At 36.4% G+C, this 14,147-nt stretch overlaps 1 long non-coding RNA gene across 3 annotated transcripts; it reads right to left on the bottom strand.

Annotated features, from left to right (window-relative positions):
- Positions 1-682: 682 nt before the first annotated feature.
- Positions 683-12,818, bottom strand: LOC138743018 (uncharacterized). Of its 3 annotated transcripts, XR_011344599.1 has the most exons (5): positions 12,756-12,818; positions 11,804-11,909; positions 5,211-5,345; positions 1,792-1,936; positions 683-822 (listed from the first exon to the last, which is right to left on the bottom strand). It is a non-coding gene; the product is annotated as an uncharacterized lncRNA (long non-coding RNA). The 3 variants fall into 3 exon arrangements; XR_011344597.1 differs by lacking the exon at positions 5,211-5,345; XR_011344598.1 differs by lacking the exon at positions 5,211-5,345 and having other exon boundaries at positions 11,804-11,903; positions 12,756-12,799.
- Between the last annotated feature and the right edge of the window lie 1,329 nt (positions 12,819-14,147).

The raw sequence follows: 14,147 nt of genomic DNA, 5'->3' as shown, positions 1-14,147 counted from the left end.
AGGCTATTTCGGCCCACAAGCCCGTGCTCTGCAATTACACCCAATTCACTTTCAATCCCTGGTATGTTTTGAAGGGTGGGAATAAACTAGAGTCCTCAATGAAAACCCACGCAGACATGGGGAGAACATACAAACTTACAGAATTCAAACCCTGGTCCCAATCACCGGCGCTGTAACAGCATTACACTAACCGCTATGCTAATTGTTCCACCCATTTATAAAGGACCATGATGTCCCAAGAATTAATTTAATAAAGTGAATTCAATAAAGCCCCTCATTAGTTCAGGAGTTTGGCTTGGAACATTTGTTACATTGGTTAAATGTCATATCTTTGCTCTTTAACTAATTGAGGGCAAGTTCGTGTGGTTAAATTATTTTCAGTAGAAGTGCAAATAGAATCCACATTCAGAATCAATTCTTGTGCACAAAAATAGATTATTGTCTTGCTGTTGAAATTATTAATTAAAAAAACTTAAATTGATGTTGATATATAATCGACAAGTACTAAGACATTTTCAAGCAAATATTGATCTCTCCGTCTATGACTGCAAATTGGATAATATTTTAATTTACTGAAGTTTGCTTAAACTTAAGAAATTTTTGTGCAATTTAAGACTAATATCTACATACTGTCAGTTATGCCTTCATTATGATACATCAAAATGTATATCCAACAAAAGACTTTTGAATGGCTTGGTGTTTATTGCAATCATTTGTTTTTTTTTAAACTCATAATCAGATTAAATTACCTGGATTTCAAACTGTGAGGAGATACAATCTCTTCATCTGTCTCAACAAGCCATCCGTTAACTTTATGCTTGACTATGGGAGAGAATGAAATAAAAAAATCCACACAGTAAGAAGGTAGATAGTACTTCAGGGGATTGAGTTGGAGATGTGTCACATCTACTTTGCAGGTAGCTGATTTATGTACAGTTTTATGACCAAGAAAAGCTCATTAGTTCCAAACCAGCTTGTCTGCATTTCAAAGAATCACATCAACCTGTCTTCTCATCAGAATCTCTCGTTCACGCTCTCCAGAATTTTATCCAATTATGAATTTAACTCGTATAGTGTGTTAAAATTGCTTAGCATAAATGCTCACTCCACAAGTCTCCTGCGCCTGGATGAAAATTCTCACCTGACTTAATAAGTCGTCCTAATTTTTAACATTTGCATTTGACTATTTGAATCTTCAATTGTCTAAGCTAATCAGATCAAATTTCTTTTTCTTAATAAGAAGCATAGGATGATTATACTCTCACGACCTTAGTTAGAGATGCATGAAATCTTCATGTCTGCTTTCTATTCTGGATTTTAAGGAAGTTGATTTACTTTGAAAATGAACAAGTTACAATATTTTGTTTGATGCTTGCCCAGTTCCACAATCCAATTCCTTCATTTTTATTAAATAATTTTTCAACAGTAACTAAAACAAGAACATGTTTTTTTTTTAATTTAAGGATTACAGAATAAAGAACACTAAACTGAAATAGGCTATTTGTCCTCTGATCCCCTGGCAGTTCTTTAGAGGAGCTGAACAGATTCAAAGACATTTTCTTCCCCACTTTCTATCAGACTGCTGAATGGGCAACTGAGTCGTAAAATGACGTTGACCTGAAAGTGTTTCACTGTTTCTCTGTCACGCTATACTCTGGACTTTTGTTTAGTACTACCTGTTGTAATCTAGGATGTCTTGACTAGACACTACATAAAACAGTCCATCATTGTATCTTTATACATGTGATAATGAACAATTCATTTCAATTAAATTCACCCATTTTCCCTTACCTTCCAGTCTCCTTTTGAACTGTATTAAATCTGCTTCCCCTGTCCTTTCGGATGAATCCCACTTTCTGTATCAGAAACATTTTTTTCATGTTTTCTAATGTCCCGAGGCCAAATCTGTGAAGTCCAGTTACTGACCATTCTGCCGCTGCAGAGAGATGACTGATCTTTATTTACTCTATCAAAACACTTCATGTTTTTTTAAATCTCCCCAAACATTAAAATCTTGATCAAAAGTCATCAAACTGAATCATTAACACTCTTTGCCTCCCCACACATGCTGCCTGGCTTGTATTTCTAGAATTTTCTGTTTTTATTTTAGAATTCCAGTATCTGCAGTACTTATTTTTCTAATTTTAAACATAATTTCCATGTTTATACTTTATATCTTTATATGCAGAATCAAGTTGCCTATATTTTTTAGACAATATTTAGTTTGCCACCAAATGTTTGTATGGGCATCTCCACATCTCATTCCTGCTTTAAAATTGCATTATATTGTTTATATTGTTCTTCTATTAACACACATGATTTCTCATTTCTCTCCTATGTTTTTACCATCAATATGGTTAAGCCACGTGAAGCAGCTCTTACTGTTCGAAACATTTCAGAATTAGATGTCACTTGGAAATTACAGAATTATGCCCTTAGTACTCAATTTTCAGCCATTAATATATTCCAAGTGGTATGATTGTCTTAATACTGACCCCTGGAGACTTGGCAGTATACATACTCCAGCCTGAGAAACAAATGTTCTTTGCTTCTCTGCTTCCACAGTTAATTATATTTCCATGTTGCCACTGCCATGATAATTAAATGACATTCAATTTCACAAATAATGTTCATTCTATGCTGCATAATAGACATGTCACAGTTTAAAAATGTTTTATTTGCTTTACTACACAAGGGTAACCCTATTGATACAACTGGGCAAGTGTGCCATGAATCCCAATTGTTGTTAAAAATTTTAAATCTGCATGTCAATAAGTTCCCTAATGCTTTCTCTGTAGTGGATGTAATTTTAAATTTAGACATACAGCATGAGTCCGTGCTGCCCAATTTACACATAATTAACCTATACCCCCGGTAAATTTTGAATGGTGGGAGGAAATCGGAGTCTCCAGGGAAAACCCATGCACACACGGGGAGAACATACAAACTCCTTACAGGATTTGAACCCTGGTCCCGATCACTGGCATTGTAAAGGCATTGCGCCGACCACTACACCAACCATACTGCCCAACTTTCCTGCAACGCAACTGCAGAATGTACTTTGTGTAGTAGCTTGAACATAACCTTGAAAGCGAACATTGTGCCATCAATGGATTTTTCAAGGTGAGTGATTAGTAAGGATTTTAGAGATTTAAATTATATTAGTCTTGGACTGTGAATTTAAGAAAGAAGCTAATGGATGATTCTACATTCTGAAGCTGATTGAATCACCCATGAGACACAGTTCAATAAATTAGACAAAAAACAGTTTGTATTCTTATATTATGCTTTCTCCTCCATGCTTTGGTTTATCACATCATGAGTAACAACCACATTTTAACATTTGTAAAGTGTACACATAATTCCATGATGTTTATTATCAGGTACTTTCCACAGCGTCTTTATTATTGGAAGAGCACATTTTGTACTTTAAACAAACCACTTCAACGAACTTTGTAAATGAAAGCAACCTTCCTCCAGCTCCTGAGATGGGCCGATTAAATAACAGAGGAAAGGTACCTTAGGGAATTTCAACCAAAAAGGGAAATGATGAAATCCTTATGTCAAATGAGGTACTGAAGTTAAAATTAGTATGTTAGGTCACAGCTTTGTATTTTTTCCTCTCCTTCAAGTATTTGTTTCTACTTTAAATTTTATGCCTTAAATTTTATGCTCTGGTTTTGTTTATCTCTTTCTATTCAATATTGTGATGTTTCAGTAAAGCTAATTGCCTTGAGTTTTCTTTGTGCAGTGTTGAATAGCAGCATCTTGAAGATTCTTTTTTAATAATGCCATTATGATTAAATTTATCACGCCATTATACTGAAGCACACACCAGGATTTCCTGTTGTTCTCTGCTTTTTCTTTTGCAGAAATTACATGTCTGCCATGGCTTAGTTTATGCCAAATTTCTCACCTTTGCTCTGTGGTTAGACAGATCCAACATTGCTAAAGCGGAAGAGCTCATTAACTGAGAGGGGTGTGGTTAATATCATTGCACAGACATTTTCTTCCCCAGTTTCTCCATGACATATGAACTTAAATTTCACAACATCTTATTATTGCCAGATTGCCAGAAAGCAAGTCACTCAACCTTCATTTCAGAAAATAGTTGCATACTTTTCAACTAAAAATGGAAACCATGTTTTCACAACCATTTCCAATTCATCATCTCAAGCTGGATTTTAAAAATATTTTATTGCTAATTTCCTCATTGGGTTATTGACAAATTAAATAGCATTTGCATTGCTGATTGAAATGTCAAATTAGTTTATCCAATAGTTAAGTGCACATTTCTGAGTGGACATATTAAAAGTAATGCAAATATAACAATGGACTTCATTGCTCACTGTAATAGAATCACCATCTATTTGTGCAACTTTTTGCTTTGTTGCTTCTGTGGCTGGGACATTGCAATCAGCCTCATCCGGCCATGTTCAGCATTGATTCTAGGGATTGATTTGCAGACAGTTATCTGGCAATAGTCTGACAACTTGACATGACAAGTAACTATAGCAAACTGCGACAGGAGGTGGAAGGTGAAGTACAGTAATGTCATTGTCCTGTCAAGGAGAAAAAAAATACCACGATTGCCACTAAGCTGGGCTACTAGCATCAGGAGGTGGCCACATTAAACCCTCAGTGGAGCACTTCAGATATCTGATAGAGTTTGAGATGTACATAATCATTTTCTTGTCTGATGTTATGGAATGGGAGATCCTTACCTCACTAATTCAGCATGCAAAGTTACCATCAAAGGCTGCTGCCATATTCCAATAGAAAAAAAAGACATCAAAATTTGAATCCTTTGAGAATTTTTTATCGTAATTTCATATTCAAATCCTATTTTTTCTATTTTTTTACTCATATGTGATGGGTTATTTATAGTGATTGATAGTTGGTCCAAATTTTATAAATTTTTATTAGGCAAGAGTATTTATAGGATGAAACTGTGGTGCAGATTAGACATTATCAAAATGAACAGAGAAAAGGTTTCTGGAGACCATTGCACGACTGCTGCACCGATATTCCAGATGGAAGGGGTTTAGATGATGGTACAGCCTACCACGATAAAGGTTCAGCTTTATTGGCTTTGCATAGTGACCTCTGGTCATACATCAAGACTCTATCCTGACTCTGCTGTAGTATTGGCAGCTGTTAACCCTAAACTTAACCTATGAAAGGTATCGGATGATTAATCAATGTTCTACCTGTTCACTGGTGGATTTAAAGGCTCCCACAGCCCTATTGGGAAGACACATGAAGTTCACTCCTGTGGGTAGTTTTCAGATAATCAGTGGTGAACACTATGAGGGCAGAGTGAGCAGCTCCAGGTCGGGCAGTATCTGTGGGTATAAATAATCAGTCAACTTTTCAGGTTTATTGAGACAAAGGTGGGAAGGAGTGATATCAACCAAATCAAGGAGGGGAAAAAGGGGTGAACTGAAAGGAAGCAGGGAGGAGGTAAGAAATGACCAGATATTGGACAGAAGGTGGGAGAGTTGGAGACAGGCAGAGGGAGAGATCACTGGGAAGAGGGGAAAGCCAGAGAGAAAAATAAGAATGTAAGTAGGTGAAGGAGAGGTATAAACAGTGAAACCAGGGTGAGGTGGGTGTTACCTAAAATTAGAAAAAAAAGCATTGTTCATTGAGGCCGAGGATAGATATGACTGCGTGGGAATGGCTAAGGGGGTTGAAATGGTTTGCTACTGGGTGTTCTAGCTTTGTTGAAACGGTCACCCAATCTGCATTTGGTCTCATCGATGTTGAGGGGGCCACAGTGATGTGCATGTAAAGCTCTGCCTCACCTGAAGGGTCTTTTGTGCCCTGGATGAAGTTGAGGGGGGGAGATCAACTCAGAAGTTCTGTTGGGGAGAGTTTGCGACTGCAAAGTTTGGTTCAGACTTTGGGACAGGTCAAGGATGGCTGCAGTCAGCTGCTAGGGGGTAGCTTTAATCATTTCTTGCAGATTCTGCACTTACTTTCCTGACAGATTCTTACTGTTCTGTTACACTTCACGATTTAGGAGCGAGGAGATGGTTTGCTCCGATGGCAAATTGCCTACGCTTACATTTACCCTCATTGCTTGTTTCCAGCAACTGAGATCAATAATCCGATAAAATGAGAACAATGGAGAGAATTATTGGGTATGACTTCATGTTGTAGTTCAGTGCATTGCTTTGTTATATTCTCCGTTTCTTGCATAATTCCATTGTTTATTGTCATCATTTTGTAATATATCGGATTTATAATTTCTGTTTAATGCTGTGAAGAATATTTATTGTTTCTTTCAATTTTTATTTAGACAGCTAAAATAAATAAAGTATGGATTGCAGGAAATGTCAAGAAACCTGCCAAGATTCTTATTGCTAAACTTTGCATATACATTCCAAAGCATCAGCTGCATCCTCCAACCAAGCATGTAGAAAGAACTCACTCACAAATGCACCTCCAAACAAAATAAAGCCGAGAAGAACAGATTCTGCTGCCACAGCAAGATCTGAAAAGCAAGATCTGAACAGCACACCCAGCTCGTTGGTAATGTCTGTGAAACTCTTTGTCACCTGGCCAGCACCTACAGCCATTCTTCCTTCAAGGGGAAGTCCACAGCATGGCTCAATTACCAGCGAAATGTGTGATGAAGTTAGAACAGAGGGCCTGTTACGTACTGAGAAAAAATACTGTGAATCTATTGGTGAACGATGATGGCAATGCAGCAGAGAAAGATGCTATTGATGACAATCAAAAGAATCTTTGAAAAGGGTTTAAATGAAGTGAAGATATATTAGAAAGCAATTATCTTTATTTATTACAAGCATCATATTTTGTCATTAATCAAGGGATCATGTATTCTGTTGATAGGATTATTTAGATTGATGATCAATATTATTAGTGATTTCAGGGAAATTAAATAGAGTATAAAAATATGTTAAAATCATTTATTGGATTGTGATAACATTGGCATATATTGTATTTAAATAAATGAATCAAAACTCAAAAATGTGTTTTGATTTTCAAATGGTTGGTGTTGATTCATGAATTGATCATACTAGTTAACACAGCAAAGATATTGATGACTGTTTTACAAATTAAATACTTACAATTCTCCCTATAAATACAAACATATGTTACCTTCAAATATTTGACTTTGTAATCTTTCACACTTATAGGATTGATTTGAATTTTTAGCCAGCTGATTGAGGAGCCAGGGGTGAGTTTAATCATGGTGAGATATCAAGACACCTGGGTGCTTTGCTGGCTTTGTACACAGGTGTGAGAGGCACCAGCAGATAAATGTGGTGAGGAGGGCAGTGTGGAAGGGGGTGGGCACTGGTGATTTAAGGCCAAGACAAGATGGCATAATTGAGATATTTATGGGGATTGGGAGGATGGGGGTTCTGGAACTGTATGAAGCCCTTTTAATTTCCCAACAAAAATTTTTCAAAATGTATACTTCTAAGGTCTCTAGTTCTATTGCCAGAGTATTGGCAGAGAAAGCATTAACCGACAAAAGTTGTCAAACTCATAAAAACCCCATTTGAAATTTTTTTTTAAAAAGATCCTGAAATGGGAATGTTCATCTACCAACTCCGGTGGTACTCAAACATATCCCCCACCACCACCCACCCCACTCTCATACCACCTTAAGTAATCCCTTACTAATCATCCTATTGTCATAGGTGCTCTGAGGTTAGGAAGGGATTACTATAGGTGGTATGTGAGTGGAAAATAAAAGGTTGAGATCCACTGAACAAGAGGGAGCTCCCTGCAATACTGCTGACAGCAGATGGCTCTTGACATTGCCAGAACCAGTGACTGATGCTATCTTGAGGCAATCGCCACCTTGCTAATTTTGGAGTGGGATCTTAAAATCAACTCCTCCTGTATACAAAACCAGCATTGATGGATAAGCGGAGTATAAGTTTAACTTTCAACAGAAATATGTGTATTTGTTGGAGTTGAAAGATATTTTATTCATGTTATCACTGTTTTATTTCAATTGATTGTACCTCCTTTCTCTAACCTCTGAAGCAGTCCGACAAGCAATTGCATTTTAAAACACACAAACTAAAACATTACTTAATTTTACAACCTGCTGCAGCAAATTTGCGATTTGTGTTTTTAGAAGCTGCCTTTGGAATGAATACCTTTAGGGAGAATGCAATGCTTAAGTTTTTATTATAGTGTTGTGTCTCCACCTACTGGTACCAGGAGGTAAACGTTCTGTCACCCTGACATTGCTTCCTGAGATTGATACAATACAATTTGCAGTAGAAGCCCATTGTTTGCAATAGCAAATTTGTCAAAATGAAATTTTCTTATTATAGTTGCAATTATGTGTATTTTTGTATCTCCTCCATAACCACATACAAAAGCAGCAATTTTCAAGGATGCGTTCTGAACTCCTGACAATACTCCTTCGACACCCATGACAGTACATCCAAACACCATTCCAGTTTCATCTTCAAATTCACTGATGACACCACAGTAGTGGGCTGGGTATCAAATAACCACAAGACGAAATTCAGGAAAATGATTGAAAGTCTCGTTACATGGAGCCAACCTCTCAACATCAATAACATGAAAGAATTGATCATTAACTTCTGGAATGGTGGTAGAGACTACATCCTCTGTCCACATCAATGGTTCTGAAGTGGAAAGAATAGATAGCTTCAATTTTTTGGGAATAAACATCTCTAATGACTTGACCTGGTCCAAGAACAATGATGTGACAGTCAAGCAAGTACACCAACACTCTGCTTTCTGAGAAGACACATATTCCCCCTTGTCCCACATGCTTCCTGGATGCATCGCAGCATGGTATGGGAGCTGCTGTGTGTTCAAGAGGTCAGAAGAAACTGCAAAATTAAGAGAATGCAGCTTAGAACAGAATGAAAAATTCGCTCCCCTCTATGGACTCCGTGTACAACTTCCACTGTCTTGAAAAGGCAGCTGCATACTATCTATACTGACAATTTCTTTTTTTTCCTCCCATCGGGGTCAAGGCTTCAAGGGTGCAAAAATGCGTGCCAACAGGGTAAGAGCTGAATGAATCCCACAACAGTGGCATGATGTCCTTGCTTGGTATCAATTGACATTTTTACATTGCAACTCTATACTGTAAATTATGCTGTTCTACATCATAAGTCTGTATGATTGTGAAAGATGACCTGCTGGATTGCTCAATGAAGAACTGTTCCAATTGTACTGAGTATCATGTGACAAATAAATTTATTGAACAAAACTTTTGGAAAATGTTCTTGAATATTATTTTCTGAAATTGTCACCTTCCATGTTTATATCAGAACTTAAGGCAGCAAACAGGAGATGTGTAGAGGTTGAAAATTCATGCACCATTGTCTACAGACGTTAGAGGCACAAACCAAAGCAAGAGTTATTACACAAGCTTCAAACTGAAACAGGAGTCATTTTTGTCATGCATTCATTTTTTTAAGAAAATTGTAGTTTTAATTGATAACTGAGAAAAGATGTCAAGTTTTGACTGTGGCACTCACATTGACCGCTGGTAAACAGAACTGGGCCACAAGGAAAATTTGAGACACAGATGATCCAATAAGGGAAAACACAGAGGTTTCTGAAATAATAAACTGCGTGGACATGATAAATTTGGAGCATTACTCAAATTGTACTTTGACAGATGGGCCTCAAAATGCTGCCTAGTTCAGTAACTTAACATCCTTTTGTTTGATTTTATTCAGCAAATTTCAGAAAAGAGATTTTTTTTATGGATCACACTTCTCACAGGCATTCTCAGGTTAACTAGAAAGCTGAATGAAGTTCTTTCTACATTTTAAATGTTATATTTATCAGAAAGTAATGTTTTCAAATTAAAAATAGTCAAACCTACTCTTTTCTATAATTGGTTTACAAATTAAAACAACTATCCATTAATAAAAAAATATAGAGAACGCATGGCTTCACAAGATCAAACCTGTTGTTCAGTAGAGCTTACAAACTTCAACAAAATAATTTCTAATACAGTAATAGCAAATTACATTAGGAATGCTTTATATTTTTTCTTTAGGTTTCTTTTAAAAAACTGAGACATTAGAATTAAGATTTATTAAGATTTGTTTTATTGCTTTATGTTTCTTGACTGTATTGTCCATTGATGAATCATATTGGAAAATTCCGCAACAATTGATATGACAGATCAGTAAAAGACAAAATTTGTGGCACTTGGGAAGTAACTGAAAAGTCTGACTGTTGCAAATGTCTAAAATGCATTAACAGCAGGGTAAAAGTATGTTGAATTATATATTGAATGGCTATATTTGGCATCATTAAAATCTTTTACAAATGTGTAATAGTCCAAGGGTCAAAGGAATGTTACTGCGATTTTCTTGTGGCCAGCACACTTGCGTAATTCAGCCTCCAGCTTAGCATTGGAGGTACAGTGTACCATGTAAATGAGCAATGTGTGCCCATTAGCCCGCAGACAGTGACAATCAAATTTTTCTCCTCCGCATAACAACCACGTCTGCACGTTTGTTAATTGAAACTTACTACCCCAGAACAGGAAGGGAAATCATGAAGATTTCAGTGGCATGTTAGTCATCTTAATGGAAGCATAATACTGACATATTATTTTTAGGTCTACTAACCAATTAGACTAACTAGGCTTATTGCTGATGCACATGGATGAAATTTCAGCCTCACCTTTTAAAAGCACATTCCAAAATGGACTTCTGTTTTTCTGGAGTTGGCTGCAGAAGGCTGGAAGATCTCATGTGAATGTTACCTGTGGGTGAAGGAAGGAACCCCACAGACATAATAAAGAGTGACTGATGTTATTAATAGATGTGACCACCAAGAGTGTGGGGTCAGCTTTTTGATTCAGGTCCACAGGCAGTTTAATGATGCCACTGGCTGACTCACTCCTTGAGGCAAAGATTATTCCAGGCATGAATTTGCCACCTACCCCACCACCCTGAACCACTTCTTCTTAGATCCATAGCCATTTCTCAGTGCTGTGTCCATCATGTTAATGGTGTATTAAACAAGGTGAATGGTTGTTCTTTGTCTTTGGTTGGACATCTGGATGATGTCAAAGTTTGGGATCATCTGCATTGCCTTAATGGCTTATACTTTGCTTCTGACTAACTATTTAATGTCTATTTGCAATTATGTTCAAATAAAGTGCTTCATCAGGAATAGTGCAAACCTGCAGAAATACCTTGTGGTTGTATCCGCGATCACTTTGATGAAGCAGTTTTCATCAACTTCCTGGGAGAAGACCTGACTGATCTGAGGTCACACAGATTACACCATATATGATGACATCCTGAACCTATGGAAACTGCCAGAGCTGAATACTGAGTCCTTGGTGCCCTCATTGCAAGCAATGTTGATGTGATTACCTCACCAGAGAAATATGTTATTAGTGAAGTCTTCTGTGATTTGCATAGAAATTACCATTGTTCATCAGGGAGAGATACTGATTGCACAATCGTCCACATTTCTCTAGCTTATGGGATGATAAAGTCATCTACAAGGTGCAAGTCAAGAGTGAGATGCCATACGCTCCACTTATATGGATGAGTATGGTTTCAGCAACATTCAGGAAACTCAACATCATCCAAGACAAAGAATTAATTGACTGGTACTTCAACCCCACAAATGGTCCATGGTCAGAGGGTGTGTCGCTATAGTTACTTGCCATGGTTAATCAAGCAATAATCCTCAAACATTTGATTTTTAACATCATAAAGAACAAAGAAAGAAGGTATATGGAAGCAACACCACTCGAAGTCTCTCCTCCAAGCAAATAATATGGAAATACCTTCTCCAGAATGTCTGCAGCAGTTCAAGAAGATGGTTCACTAGCATCTTTTCAAGGGCAATCAGGTAGATGAAATAAATGCTGTCCTTGCCATTGATGCCTAGATCTCAAGAAATTAATGAATGAAAGAATAATAGTGACAGTACTTGGCTTGTGTGGAAGAAACAAGCATAATTCCAATGGATTTAATGATACTTAATGTTCTTTTACGAAACTCAAATAAGTTTCTGGAAAATAAATAAATAGCAGTTTGTTTTATTATTGTGTTCTACAAAATGTCACATGATGGATATGGTAGCACAGTGGTTAAACCTGCACCAATACTTGGATCATTGACCTAAAGAAATAAATTAGAACCCCATCAGAGCAGCTGGGAAATTTAAATTCAAGTATTCCAATTAGATCTGGAATAAATAGAATCAGTAATGAAAATTACTGAGTTGCTGTAAATCCCACCACTCCATGAAAATCCTTCAGGGAATGAAACCTGCTGCCCTTACCTGGTCTGGGCTACATGTGACTCTTCACTATAATCTGAAATGACCTTGCAAGCCACTGGTTTCAGGAGTAATTAGTGATGGGTAGCAAATGCTGGACTTCCTAGTGACATCCACAACATATGGCTAAATAAAAATGTTGATAGTACATTTCAGAAATATGGACATGGTCAAAGGTTAGTTTTTCTCCAGTAAATCTTTGTGTTGAGAACACTGTAGCTAAATAAAATCGTGCCAGTTAATTAGTGATAGATTTATTAACAATTTTAACTGTATAGGGAATAAATGTTTATATTTAATACTTTGGAACTTTAATTGTTAATAATAAATATATCAAATTACTTTTTTAAACAAACATCTTTTAAGTAACCCTTTGTTATTTTAAAATGACTAAATAAGTCTCTTAAAAATTCTTCTTCAGAACATTTGTTAACTCAGATCATAAGGAAACTAACCACTTGTTCTGCTTCTTAGTGTCTTCAAGTGGCTGAGATGTGGCGGCAACTGGAAAAATTATCATCAAAATTGACAATGATTTGGACTCTTCACTGAATTCTTTTCCAATCATTGTTTGCATTTACCCAGTGATGAAACAATAGCCATGTCATTCCAATAGAAATCAAGAGATTTTTTTTTAAGATTTGTTTCCTGAAAAAAAATGGGTATTATGAAAGGCAACTTCAAGCTGAACACAGAGATAATTTCATATTTACTGAATCAGGTAGCAAGTTGGAGAAACATTAAATTAACTTTTATTGAATTTAGTATGTTTAATCACCTAACGATGCTGATATAGTGCGTTAGTTCAACTGACCTAAAAAAGATTTGCCATTGATTTTTGTTTGTACCTACCATCTGATACCTCTTATGTCAGTGTCCAACAATAGTTGGTCTGTATTAATGGATTCCAGTTGCCCTGTCACCACTTTTCCAAGGTCAGAATGTCCTGGTAAAACCTTACACCATGTTCATCATGGACTACACTAAGATCAGCAGGGAAGAATTCCAATTGTGAATATAGAAAATAAATTTTCAATGATGTTGTACTTCATGGTTTTGTATGCTTGAAGTAGACTTAAAATTTGGCAGGAAATTACAAAAATAGATTATATCTAAAAAATGGTACGCGATAGGAAATTTTTAAGGTTATTTTCATGATCAGCAGCCCAAATTCCACAAAATACCCCCAAAAGAGCTCAGTGAACAAGCAAAGAACATGGTCATTCCATTCAAAATCAAGAGGGATAAATCAATAACGTCTCCAGTTCATAATTTCCCTTTGCATTTCCAAGTTTATTTGGGATTGCAGAGATTAAGCCTGCCTTGGAATCTAAATTCTATTGTGGCCTGCCCAGATGGTACAATGGGTAAGTGAATCTTGAACTGTTCATATTTTGACTAAAACTTTTTAATGTTTTTCCTGATTTGTTATATGTTCTCTGTAACAGCTAATTTTAATTCTCCAATTACAAAGCTATTGTAAATGCATTATTATGACCAATATTTCTTACTCCCTTCTGAGGGAGATCAAAATCTCTGCTTCATTGGATAGCCTGGAGAACATTAAGAAATAGCATTTTAAAGAAAAGTAGACATGAGCCCATTCAATACTGATTGCTATTAAACAGCAATGCTGGCCATTCCAGAGAAATTTGAAATTTTACTTTCATGACCTTTAGGATGCTTCATGTCAATAGGTAGCATCTACGTCAGTTATAATTTCCCTGGCATTAATTCAATGATGATAGATATGTGACGTCTCTTCTCTGTTCAAATTCCATTGAACACCATAACATTCTGAAGTATTGTACAAAATTCTCTCAGATAGAAAGACACATAGAAACATA

Source organism: Narcine bancroftii, chromosome 9 (assembly GCF_036971445.1).
Source record: "Narcine bancroftii isolate sNarBan1 chromosome 9, sNarBan1.hap1, whole genome shotgun sequence".
In the NCBI taxonomy this organism is placed as follows: Eukaryota; Metazoa; Chordata; class Chondrichthyes; order Torpediniformes; family Narcinidae; genus Narcine; species Narcine bancroftii.
This window is presented reverse-complemented; position numbering and strand designations above follow the sequence as displayed.